Below are 13,135 nucleotides of genomic sequence, written 5' to 3' on the forward strand. Positions count from 1 at the left end.
ATTTATTCAACAAATATTTTTAAGCATCTATACTATATCAGATTCTGAGTTAAGTATGCAAAAAAGTAGTGAAGATGATGTAAAAGGTCCTTTTTCTCATAAAATTCACATTCTATTGAGGAGATAAAATACAATAAAAATAATTAGTAAGATCATCTGTAATAGAATTAAATGCTATGAATCAAAGGATTGCATTTGTAAGTCATTTATTGATAAATAACTTTGAGGGCATCTAGCTAACCACCTTAAAATATGTTCTTTCAATAAGTTTTCAACTTATTAGTTTGAATTTTCTAAAGATAACGCAAAGATCTCTGAATGATGTGTTTTTATCTCTTTACCAATATTTATTCATCTGATAGAATTTTTTCTCAATGTAATAGAAGTCCCTTAATCGCAAATCTCTGTAAACACTCTCAATTCAATTGGCACAGCAGTAGGACTTCTTTTATTTTTAAAACTGTGCTTAACTATACCAACAGAAGAGGGCGATCTTGAAACAAGAAAACAAAATGTAGCTCCAAATCAGCTTAAAGTTGCTGGTCATTTTTAGTCTGGAAATCTTACACCTGAAAAAACAAAACCACAAAAAAGATTGCCTAGAAATATGCAAAACTACTATAAGAAGAAAAATCAACCAAGAGGAAGAGGAGACCAAAGCTGCGCTAAAACAGCATTCGATGAATTAAATACCATTTGAAAAGCAATTGTGAACATGAAGAAAACTACAAATCATAATTCCAAAATAAACATAGACAACAAAAATAGTTACTCAAATGTGTGTGATGATATCTGTCTGAAGTCAGGGAATGAATTATAGAAGTGACAAAATAATTACAAAAATGAGACTACAGAGCAAGTTGTCTGTAGGATAAAGTGTAATAATATAATAGGTACAGAGAAGAGAAATAAAAACAAGCTAGAGAATAGAAACATAAGGAGGTAAAAATCGAATAGGATAGAAACAGTATAGCAAAGAAATATAAATTATCACTTTACACTAAAATATATTACATTTAAATATAATTAAAATATATTATAATTATAATTAAAATATAAGTAAAATATATTACATTTTAGTGTCTGAAATGTAAAGGTAAAAAGGTGGAGTAAAAATAATATTTAAAGCTATAATCCAAGAAAGTTTTTCTAAAAGGAAATAAATTCTGAATCTATATGTCCAAATGGCATAGGGAAATGTAGCTGGGAAAATGAGGCTGAATGATGCTAAGTCTTTACCATCTTCAGAAAAAGGAGAGAGAAAATAAATCTAGTCATTCATAAAGTGCAGAAAACTAACTGGACATCAGAATTCTTAAGAGCAATATAAAAATCAGTAGACCCATATTCAAGAAACTAAAGGACAAACCAGACCAAAAATATCATATCCCATATTCAGTTTTATGAATCGAATCCATAAAGAAACACTCTTAAACGATCAAGAATTAAGACAATATTATCAGGTCATAGGGTGGTTCCATTTCTAGTCTTTTGAGAAACTTCCACATTGATTTCCATAGTGGGCCTACTACTTTGCTATCCCACCCAACAGTGTATAACGGTTCCTATTTTTCAACCTCCTCACCAGTATTTATTATTTTTTGTATTCTTGATAATTGCCATTCTAAGTGGAGTTATATGGAATCTCAATGTAGATTTGATTAGCATTGTCCTGCTTGCTAGTGAAGCTGGACATTTTTTTTTTTTTTTGAGGGTCTGGGGATGAAACCCAGGGGCATTCGACCTCTGAGCTATACCCCCTGCCCTATTTTTTATTCTTTATTTTGAAACTGGGTATCCCTGAGTTGCAGAGGGCCTCACTAAGTAGCTGAGGCTGTTCCTGAACCACAACCCTCCGCTCTCAGCCCCCCGAATGCTGGGATTACAAGCTTGAGCCACCACGCCCGGCAAAGCTGAACATTTTTTAAACGTTTGTTGGCCATTTTTGTTTCTTCTTTTAAGAAAGGTCCAATTTGTTCAATTGCCATCCTCTTCAATACCTTCCCATAAGAATTAAAGTCAGAACATTCTCACGATGCACTTAAACTCATGTTTATTGCAGCACAAGCCACACTAGCCAAATGATAGATCCAACCAAGGTGTTCATCAACAAATGAATGGACAAAGAAGTGGTATATATGCACAAGGGAATTTTTTTCAGCCATAAAAAGAACAAAGTTCTATCATTTCTAAGAAAATGGATGGCACTAGAGAATGCTAAACTAAGTGAGATCAGCTGGTCTCAGGAAGTCAATGATCTTATGTTCTTTTCTTATGTGAAAGCTAGACAGAAAACAGGAAATAAAGCGACTTCAGGAAAATGACGGAGAGACCAACAGAACAGCAAAAGGGAATTGAGGGAGAGAGGTGGGAGGGGGAAAGGAGGACCGAGGAAGGTAAAAGTTCAAATAATGAATGGCAATATATGAAGGGATCACTGCCACTCCAACATGTACAAGGACGGCGGGGACGGATTGTGTTAGTAAACACACCAAGTACTGTGAGCACACACGTTTGTATCCCTGTGAACCTCAAGATGATTTAGAATTACAGTTCACTAATAAATCTTTAAAAGTAAAAATTATAAAATTTAATTTAATTGTTATAAGAGAATTTAGAAAAGCCAGGCATGGTAGCACACACTTATAACCCAGTATTTGGAAGACTGAGATAGGAAGATCACAGCTTGACAGCCAGCCTCAGCTATTTAGTGAGGCCCTGTTTCAAAATAAAGAATAAAAGATAGGGATGGGGCGTATAGCTCCGAAGTAGACTGTCCCTGGGTTCAATTCCCAGTACTGCAAAAATAAAAAAAATAAAAAATTAGAGAATATTGTATTTGTTAAGATTTTCTTGAAGAATCTACCAGAAAGTAAACTTAAAAAAAAAAAAAAGATTGAGGAAACCTCAGAAAAAAAGACTGACAGAACACGAATAGCTTGAAAACTAAATCAAACATGGGGATAAGGAGAAAAGTACTATGTAAATTTTATACATTTTATATGTTCTGCTAAAGCAAAAGGGAAAAAATATGGGAGAAGATGCTAGAAAGAAATGAGAAGGTAAAATATAAAATATGTCCATTATTATTGTACTGGAAACAAACGGGTTTCAAAGTATGTTGTCATTTGTGTGTGTGTGTGTGTGTGTGTGTGTGTGTGTGTGTGTGTGTGTGGTACTGGGGTTCCTGGAAGCCCTTCTACCTCCGGGCTACACTCCCAGATCTATTTTTATATTTTTATTTGGAAACAGGGTCTCTTAAGCCAGTGCGGCTGGCTTCAAACCAGCGCTATCCTCCTGTCTCCTCCTCCCAAGCATGGGGATTACAAGTGTGCATCACTGCCCGGCTCTGTTATCATTTAAAAATGTTTAAAAACACCCGGCATGGTGGCACACACTTGTAATCCCGAGCTTGGGAGGCAGAGAAGGAGGGTCGTGCTGGTTCGAAGCCAGCTTAAGAGACCTCGTCTCCAAATAAAAATATAAAATATGTCTGGGAGTGTAGCCCGGAGGTAGAAGGGCTTCCAGGAACCCCAGTACCACCAAAAAAAAAAAAAAAAGTTAAAAAACTAAGAAAAAAGTAACATAAAGTCTTTATATTATTTATATTATATTAAAATAGTATAAAGTCATTATATTAATGATACAGTACAAAATTAATGCTTAAATGAAAAGTTCAAACTTTCCTAAATATCCCAGGAAATATTAGGAGAAAAAATAGTGAAATGCCAAAATGAAAATATTTTAAAACTTCATATGGTAAAATTAACAAGCAAGAATAAATAGGAAAATACTGCAAAGGAAAAGCAATAAATCTTCTATCATTAAAACATTGATTTTGGCACATGAATAGACAGACCAGTGAAAGAAGATAAAATATCCAAAAATAGAGCAAAGCACATTATGGACAGTTAGTAATGATAAATGTGGTGTCTCTGATCCCTGAGGGAAAGATAGATGTTTTACTAAGCGATACTCAAACAGCTGAATAGCCATTTGCAAAAAGATAAAAATTGAATCCATATGTCACCTCATGTGTCATCAGTGTAATCCCATTTGTGTCTAAATGCAAAGCATACAGATGATGGGAACAAATGAGTAAATTCCCTGGCAACCTAGAGGTAGGGAAATCATGATTTCAAGTCTAGAAACAATTAAAATGAATTAGCTCAACTTAGGAACATAACTGTTAAAATAAGTGCAATGATCAAAGACAAAAAGAAATGACCCACTGAGGGAAGACGCTTGCCGAATTTTTGTAGTACAAAGAAAGGTTAATTCTCCTAAAACAGAAAGAGCTCTTAGAAACCAAGGGGAAAAGCACAGAAATATGGTCAAAAGTAAAACATTACACAGAAAGGAATACACGAAATGATCAGTATGACATCCTCAAATTTCCTCAAAACAAGAGAATTCAAATGAAATCTATACTGAGATATCAGTTCTTCTGTAACGTTTTGGAAAAAAAATCCAAAGACTACAACATTCTGTTGTTGTTTGGGGATGAAAACAAGCACCTAAATTGCTAATGAGAAGGCTCTATTTGACTTTTAAAATAAGAATTTAGCATTTGCTAACAAAATTACAAATGCAACTTCACTGTGACCAAGCCATTGCACCATAGGAATTTGCCCTAAAGTTATACTTCTACAAATCCAAGATTGTATGTGTCCTTTTCCTTCCTGTTTCTAGATTGTAAATATTTATTTATTTATTTATTTATTTATTTATTTATTTATTTATGGTCATATCTCCAATAGTTTTAAAAAGCTTTGTTTCCCACTTTCTTAACTTTCTGCTTTTATCTTTTTTATATTCATCTTTATTTGGGATTGTGAAGTATATTGATCTCTTTTCAAACATTCTGGGGGGGAAAACATTTAAGTTGTGTGTTTTACTTATTTGATGTTTTATAATAAATGAATTAAAAGCTTTTAATTTTTCTCTGAGTAGTTTTATTTGAGTTATTGGCATCTGGAAAAGGTATTCTAAGGGTTTTAACCACTTTTATAGAGTTTTCAACCTGTTTTTATTCATACATCCTTGTATTTTCAAGTTATGTTATTTTTATTTTTGACAGATGGTACCTTTTCTCAAAGTGAAGTATTTGCCTTTGTTCCTATGATTGTTTTGATTAGATTTTTTCTAATGTTATTGTTATTCTTGCTTCCTTCTGTTAATATTTATCTAGTATCTCTCGGCCATTACGTGTGTGTGTGTGTGTGTGTGTGTGTGTGTGTGTGTGTGTGTGTGTGTATTTCTGGCTGCAAAAGACCAGGAGATTCAAGCTGTCTCCTCCCCAGCTATTACTGGGGATTGAACCCAGGAGAATTGTACCTCCCAGCTATACCCCCAGCCCTATTTTATTTCGAAACAGAATTTCACTAGATTACTGAGACTCTACTGTCTCTGCAATCCTTCGGTCTTTGCTTCTCAAATACTGGGATTACAGGCTGAGTGTGGTGGTACACGTTTGTAATGCCCGCGCTTGGGAGGTGGGGACAGAAGGATCTCGCAGGTTCGAAGCCAGCCGCTCATGCTGGCTTAAGAGACCTGTTTCCAAATAAAAAAGTATAAAAAAAAATAGGTCTGGGAGTATAGCCCAGAGGTAGAAGGGTTTCCAGGAATCCCAGTACCACCAAAAATAAATAAATAAAATACTGGGATTACAAGTATGTACTAACATGCCCTTATTTTAATTTTCCTATTGTTTTAGAATTGTATGATGGTTTAGCTTCCCATGTCAATTTAACTGGGCCCAGAGATGCCAAGAGAGCTAGTGAAACGCAATTTCTAGATGCAGCTGTGTGAGCGTTTCATGAAGAGATTTTCATTTGACTCAGTAGACTAAGTTAAGAAGATTCCTTCATCAACACTGGTGGGCACCATCCAATCCCGTCAGAGGCCACACAGGACAAAAAGGCAAAAATTTAAAAAAAAATAAATAAAGGAAATCTGCTATGTCTGCTTGAGATGGGACTCCATCTCCTCCTGCCCTTAATCACTGGACATTTGTGCTTCCGATTCTCTGGCCTGTGGACTTGGTCCGGGACTCGCACAATTGGCTCCCAGTCTGGGAGACTTCGGACGGAGGATTACATCATTACACACACCCACACTCACTCTGGATCTCCAGCCTTCAGAATCAGACAGCCTTACACCACCCTTCCCTGATTTTTTAGCTCGCAGATGGCAGACCCTGGCACTGCTGAGCTCCACAACCACGTGAGGCCATTCCTCCCGACGAATCTTTCAGCCTTAGAGCAGACACTGCTTGTTCCATGGTTCTGCCGCGGCTTGTACCAACACTGCTTGTTTCATAGTCCTGCCACAGAAAGCTGCTGTTCTGGGCTGACAAGAAGTGTCTCCCATGAAAATGATTGTAGTGACGTCAGGTAGGATAATACAGAGAAAATTACATTCATAATTTGGGCAGCTGCAGAGAAGACATTTTGAATCTTCTGGCCTTTGGCAGCCAGCACTTTACTTTTATAGAGGGTGTGTGTGCATGTGTGCGTGTGTGTGTGTGTGTGTGTGTGTGTGTGTGTTGCGGGTCTGGGGATGAAACCCAGAGGCATTTGACCTCCAAGCTACACCCCCTGCCCTATTTTTTATTCTTTATTTTGAAACAGGATCTCGATAAGTTCCAGAGAGCCTAAGTAGCTGAGGCTGACCCTGAACCATGATCCTCCAGTCTCAGCCTCCCAAATGCTGGGATTACAAGCATGCACCACCACGCCCGGCTTATAGAGGGTTTAAACAAAGCGTTTCTAAAATTGAATAAAGGCAGGGCAGTCACAAGTTTAGGGTTACGGACCAGGTTTAAGGAGAAGCAATCACAGGGACACTGAGAGAAAGGAAGTGTTAAACATTACTGGAAGGAGAAGACATCGAAGACCACACTTTTATCAATTGCATCAGATCCCCTGGAATTTGTCTGTCTGTAGACAATCCCACCCAGCCAGTACCATGCACTCAGCTTGAGCCGGTCCAAGATGTTAATCTCAGTTCTAAGATGGCTCCCAACACTAACTATCCAGATATGGCTCAGCATCCTGTTGGCTGGGTGTCTTCTGGAGAATGCTGGCTAATACACGCTGTCTCCTGTGAAGAGCTTATAACTGGATCTTTGTAATTTTAATGCAACTGTCTTTTAACTGATTGATTTAACTCATCATATGTCTTGGACCTAGTCATATTTGGATTGACTTACCATTTTATGTTTTATATTCACCATTCTCATTTATTTTTCACATTTTTTTACTTTTTGACACGTATTGCTTTGTTTTCTTCATTTATGATTTTGATTTTGGAAATTATACATCCTATCATCTCAGTTCTTCAACTGGTAAACCAGAAGTTTTGGGGGGTTTTTGTTGTTGTTGTTGTTTTGTTGTGGTTTCTTTTGGTGGTACTGGGGTTCCTGGAGACCCTTCTACCTCCAGGCTACACTCCCAGACCTATTTTATATTTTTATTTGGAAACAGGGTCTCTTAAGCTGGCAAGGCTGGCTTCGAAGCAGCGTGATCCTCCTGTCTCTGCCTCCCAAGCGCGGGGATTACAAGTGTGCACCACCACGCCCGGCTATCCAGAAATTTAATACAAATGCTGGACATCATTTTCTATTAGTGTTGAGGGTTGAACTATTTTTCCCAACCTTCCCTGACATAGAAGAAGAACCCCAGAGGTTTTACTTCCTCCCACCCTCTCTTCCTAATTCCTTTGTAACCTCAACTTCTTATCTCATGTTGAAATCACGTGAATTTCATTTTGTTCTATTTTGGTACTGGGGATTGAATGTAGGCACATACTACCTATGAGCTACACTCCCGGCCACTTTTGCTTTTCACTTTGAAACAAGGTCTTGCTAAGTTGCTGAAGGTCTCCCTAGGTTGCTGGAAGTCTTCCTAAGTTGCTGAGATTGGCTTTGAATCTGAAATCCTCCTGTCTTGGCCTCCCAAGGACTGGGATTACAGGTGTAATCCCTACCTGGCTGAATCTCATTTTTAGTTATTCATTATAACTTAAGTAACATCATGTTTTACTCTTTTTTATCATTGCTACTCATATAACATATTTTCTTGGCCAATTCATGATTCGTTGTTTTGGAGTAGAACTTCTAAATATTCTTTTAGGTTCAATTGGCAGATGGGAAAACTAAAAACCCTTGTGCACACCTCGTGCCCTCACACTGAATACTGACTGTGTGGGCAAAACATTTTATTTTCAGATGTTGTTTTGTCTTGAAACTTCAAAATAATATTCTTCTGTCTTCATGTGGGACCAAGGAGAGACCTCAGTTCTTTCTGTTCTTATTCCTAAAATGCCTATTAGTAAACATTGAAACTTCTTATAATACAGTGCATGGCTCTTAACATTTTAAATACTTTTGATTTATTTACCTTTTTATGCTGCCTTTTGCTAAATTGCACAGCTCAGTCTTCCAGCTAACCCTTCAGCCACGTTCACCCTGCTCTTCAGTTCATTTACTGATCGTTTGTAGTGATTAAGTGTATTCCCAGGGACTGTGAATGAATCTCTTTATCCCTTGACCTTATTTGATAGGTGTTGTTAAACATAACATAACACTTAATAGCCAAGCGTGTTGGTGCATGCTGGTAACCCCAGGATTTGGGAGGCTAAGACAGGAGGAACCAAGTTCGCGGCCAGCCTCACCTACTTAGCAACGCCCTCTGCTACATAATGAGACCCTATTAAAAATAGGGCTGGGGTGTAGGTCAGAGGTAAAATGTCCCTGGGATCAATCCCCACTACTGTATGTATGTATGTGTATATATATATATATATATATATATATATATATATATATATATATATATAATTTTCATATATATATTGCAAATTATGTATATGTATATATATACATAATTTGTATTTTAAGATCTCTTGTTTGACTATTAGCTCAGGATGAGTTCCTCGTGTGATTCTTTTCTTCATGGGGTGCATTTGATTTTCTTAGGCTGTCAGTGAATGCTGTTTTCGGGTTTCCCACAGCCAGCCTTGGCAATTTCGGAGTGGGAGGGACAGCTTGTAAACTTTGTGTAGAAACTTCTCCTCCTCCCTAATATTGCTACCTTTCTGGCATTGCTATTTCTCAGTGCTCAGGTGGGTACCGTGCTGGCCTGGGGGCAAAAGCCTGTGCACTACTTGGCAAATGTCAGGGACAAGAAGGCGCAGACCTACCTGGATAATCCTGTGGCGGTCCTCAAACCAGCCGCTACAATGGCTGCCTCCCTCATACCTTGCAGATTCCAGGTCCTTCTGTCTCCAAACTTGAAGAACTCTGTCATTCTCAACTGTAGACTCTACTCCACCACCTAAAACCTTACCTTGAAAAAGTTCTTGGGGGCCCTCAAAGTTCATATACGTAAAATAAAGAAGTTGAAATAAATAACCCCGTGTATTCTTTATTTCTACTTGAAAAGATACACGAATTAATGACTATTTATCGGCTGTGACAGCATCTAACCAGACAACCTGACTTAAATACAGGTTCAACCATTTGTTTCCTGGGTGACCTAAAGAAAATTACTTAATCTCTCTCTGCCTTAATTTATCATCTGTTCAATGTGAATAATAATAATAATAATAATAATAATAATTAATAATAATAACCTACCTCTTGGGAGTATTGCATGGGTTAGTGCATATGAAGGTCTCTGATCAAAGCAGGTACTCAAAACACACAGTGGTATTAGGTGTTGTTACTATTCTGAGTCAAAGATTTCATGGCTGCAAATTTATTCTGCTTATTTAAACTTATTCCATGTCAGGATCCAGCATTTTTTTTTAAAAAAAATCAATGCTACCAGGCATGGTGGCACATAATCCCTATACTTGGGAGGCTGAGACAGAAGGATCAGAGGTTCAAGACCAGCCTCAGCAACTTAGTGAGGCCTTAAGCAACTTAATAAGACCCTGTTTTAAGGAAAAATATAAAAATACAGCTGGGTGTATAGTTCAGAGGTAGAACACCCTTGTATTCAATACCGAGTGCCATAAAAAAAAATCATTGCTAACAGGAGAGTCACAGCTGCCAACAATTTTTAGACATAAAAATTCTAAATAAGGAATTTTTCTTCTTCTGTTGATTATAAATTGAGGACATATTTTTACTTAAGGAATTCCTTTACTGGATCTTTTAGTCTTTGACTGTGACAGATCCCATTCAAAGTGAAGTACACTTATTTTTCATCTCTGTAATGTCTACAGCATGGTGACAGGTGTAGGATATTAAAATAACCCACATTCACAGAAATATATCTAAGAATAATTTTTGGTTGTGTTTCTTAAAAGCCAACTTGATTCTGTAAAACTCTTTAGTCACATGTTTCCCCTTCAAATGTTTAGACTAGGTTCCATTATCTTCAGAAAAATTTAGCATAAATGTTTAAGGGCCTATCCAATTTTTATCCCTTAAAATAACTATTTTTCATCTTCTCAGATGCTGATAGAAGTATTTTTGCAAGCTTTTGTTTTTGAAGTTTCTTGGCATGTCTATTTTTTTTTTTCTTGGAAACCAATCAGTGTAATCAGGCTGCCATCCAAGTTAAAACTATTTTCTTCCATTATGTCTTTAATTATTGATTCCATGCCAATTAATCTGCTTTCTTCCTCAGAAACACCAGAATTCTTGGATTTACTTTCTAGTCTCTCTTCATGTCTTCCAACTTTTCCTTTTATCATTTCCTGTGCTTTCTAAGAGAAACACTCAAATACGCCCTACTCACCATTAAATTTTCCAGTGTGTCAGATTTGCTTCTTGATTTCCTTTAAAATATATTTAAATTCTTCTATTGCATCTTATTTCCCTAATAGTCTTCTTATATTTCAAGAGCCTTTAACTTCATGGATTCCATAGATGTCGTGTCTACTCAAATCCTCTTGAGCATGCCAAAAAGTTCTCTAAAGTTTTCTTCCACCTCTTACTAAAAATAATTTTTATAAAGTTTCTTTTTGTGTCTACAGAAGAATGTACCCTTCCTTATTTAGCATTATCTTTTTAATTCTGTAGTTTTCCATATATTTCATCTTGGATATGAGATAGTTATTCAGAATCTATGTGTGTCAACAAAAGCTGTGGAGATTTGTGTCAGTGCCTCCGATATGCATTTCATTGCTTTTCAAATCTGTTTCACCCTTCTGCAGATAAAACTTAGTTCGTGGAAATGATAGATAACATCATTTAAAAGAGAAACTCACTGTATTGAAATATGAGAACTTATAAGTTAAATACAAATTCTATGGACTTAATATCTCAATAAGAGATACACATATTTGAAAATATATTTTGCCATTTTTATTGAGTAAAAAGAAAAGAATTTGGATTATTCTGATTATGTAAAAAGAAAAGGATAAGAAATTTGAGTTAGGGAAATAATACAACATGAGTGATGGGATGCAGAGTACATTTGGATTTGACATTCAGCTCGGAGCAGAGATATCCAGAGACAAATGCACATCTTCCTCGTCCTGTAATCCCAATTGGATCTCTGTTTCACATTAATGATATTGTGATTTTTAAAATGATATGCATGCAAAAGAAGCAGAGAGCAATTAGGGATGAAGCAGTCTGTTGTGTCTAGATAGCCCCAGCTCAAAGGGAAAAGTGAGGAGGAGTCCAGGAAGGAAAGATGAATTAAACGTGTGACATCAAAGGAGGAGTTGGATCAAAATAAGAGAGACCAGAGTCAGTTAACTATTGAGCGCAGTAGAGGACCGTTGGGTCCTTTATATCCATGCCTCCCTTACCAGAGTACTTAAAATCAGCATTAAAAAGCAATTGTTTTTGAATCCACGTTACCTCATTTGTTCTACCTTTCAACACTGTTAGATGGAGGAAGTTTCAAATTGCAAAATGGAAGAGCTCATTCTCCTAATAGTTTTCATGATCTGGCTGGGTTTCTGGCAATTACAGCAACCCGCTGAGCTGGGTTTTGTTTCTGCCTCTGGCTGCCATATTGGAAGGTCATTCTTACTAGTACACAAAAAGTGAATCATCAGAAGTGCCTCTCTGCCTGACACTGCCTCAGTCACTACTGACAAAGCCATTTGCTCCACGAGTGAGCTTCTGCAATGAGACGGCTGTATGGAGAATGTGGAGTTTTGCCCTCACGGCACAAAGTGACCAGGAAGTGTGGGGGAAGAAACTAGCAGGGGGTCAGGTAAAGTTAACCTACCCACTCTTGAAAAATCACTACAAGCACTCTTAACCAGTGCAGTAGCAGCTGGGAGGAGGACTGTCACAGGCAGAAAACAGGACCACGCAGGAGATCAAATTCCCTGAGTAAGACATGTCAGTGGGTGTTTTGGAACATTTCGCTAAGGGAGATCATGAACTCAGATTGTTCTGTCAGAGACTAGAGCTGGAAGGCCAGGAGTTTGAACACTCAGGCATCAGACATTCAGTAGCCTAGAGCTTGATATGAAGCCAAGAGCCTTCCTGCAAAGGGTTCCATGTGCATTGTGACCAAATGCAGGACAACTCCCACTAGAATCGTAGGCCTGAAGACTCTGGGAGGACAAATAGGTTCGTGTTACCAGGAAGCAGACGGAGCAGAGTGGGGATTCCAGCTGTCCACAATAGTGGCACCTCATCATGCTGGGCATTCAGCAGTAAGGAGCTATAGATGGGAATTGCCTGAGGAGGCAGATGAAGGAAAGAGAAGTGCTCTATCATGAGGGCTTCCATGATTCACTAAGGAATACTGAGACCAAACTCTTTCAAATCCAACCGCCACTTTTATGGAACAACAGCAAATTCAGGATACAAATATTAACCTGCTTTATGTGAAAGCAATGCCAGTTGGAGGATTCATATGTCTTTAGCGATCATTTAAATATAGCCCCAAATCCCTTTTCAATACAGCCCCAAGCTGAGTAAAAAGAGCTCATAGGATGTTCTGTACAGTAGAGGAAGAGTTAAGAAGCAGAGCCTCTTACCCACTGATGGCCATGATTATATCCACCCTGGAAACAGAGCTGAGTTTCTCAAACATATTCTGGTCAAATGTTTTCTCTTGCTACATGTTAAAATGGCTTCTGAGTTTGCCATCTCTCCAAAGTAGCTTAATGGTGAACTTTCAGGATTCTGTCATAAGAAGACAGGTAACAC

Source organism: Muscardinus avellanarius (genome assembly GCF_963383645.1).
Source record: "Muscardinus avellanarius genome assembly, chromosome: 17".
NCBI lineage: Eukaryota > Metazoa > Chordata > Mammalia > Rodentia > Gliridae > Muscardinus > Muscardinus avellanarius.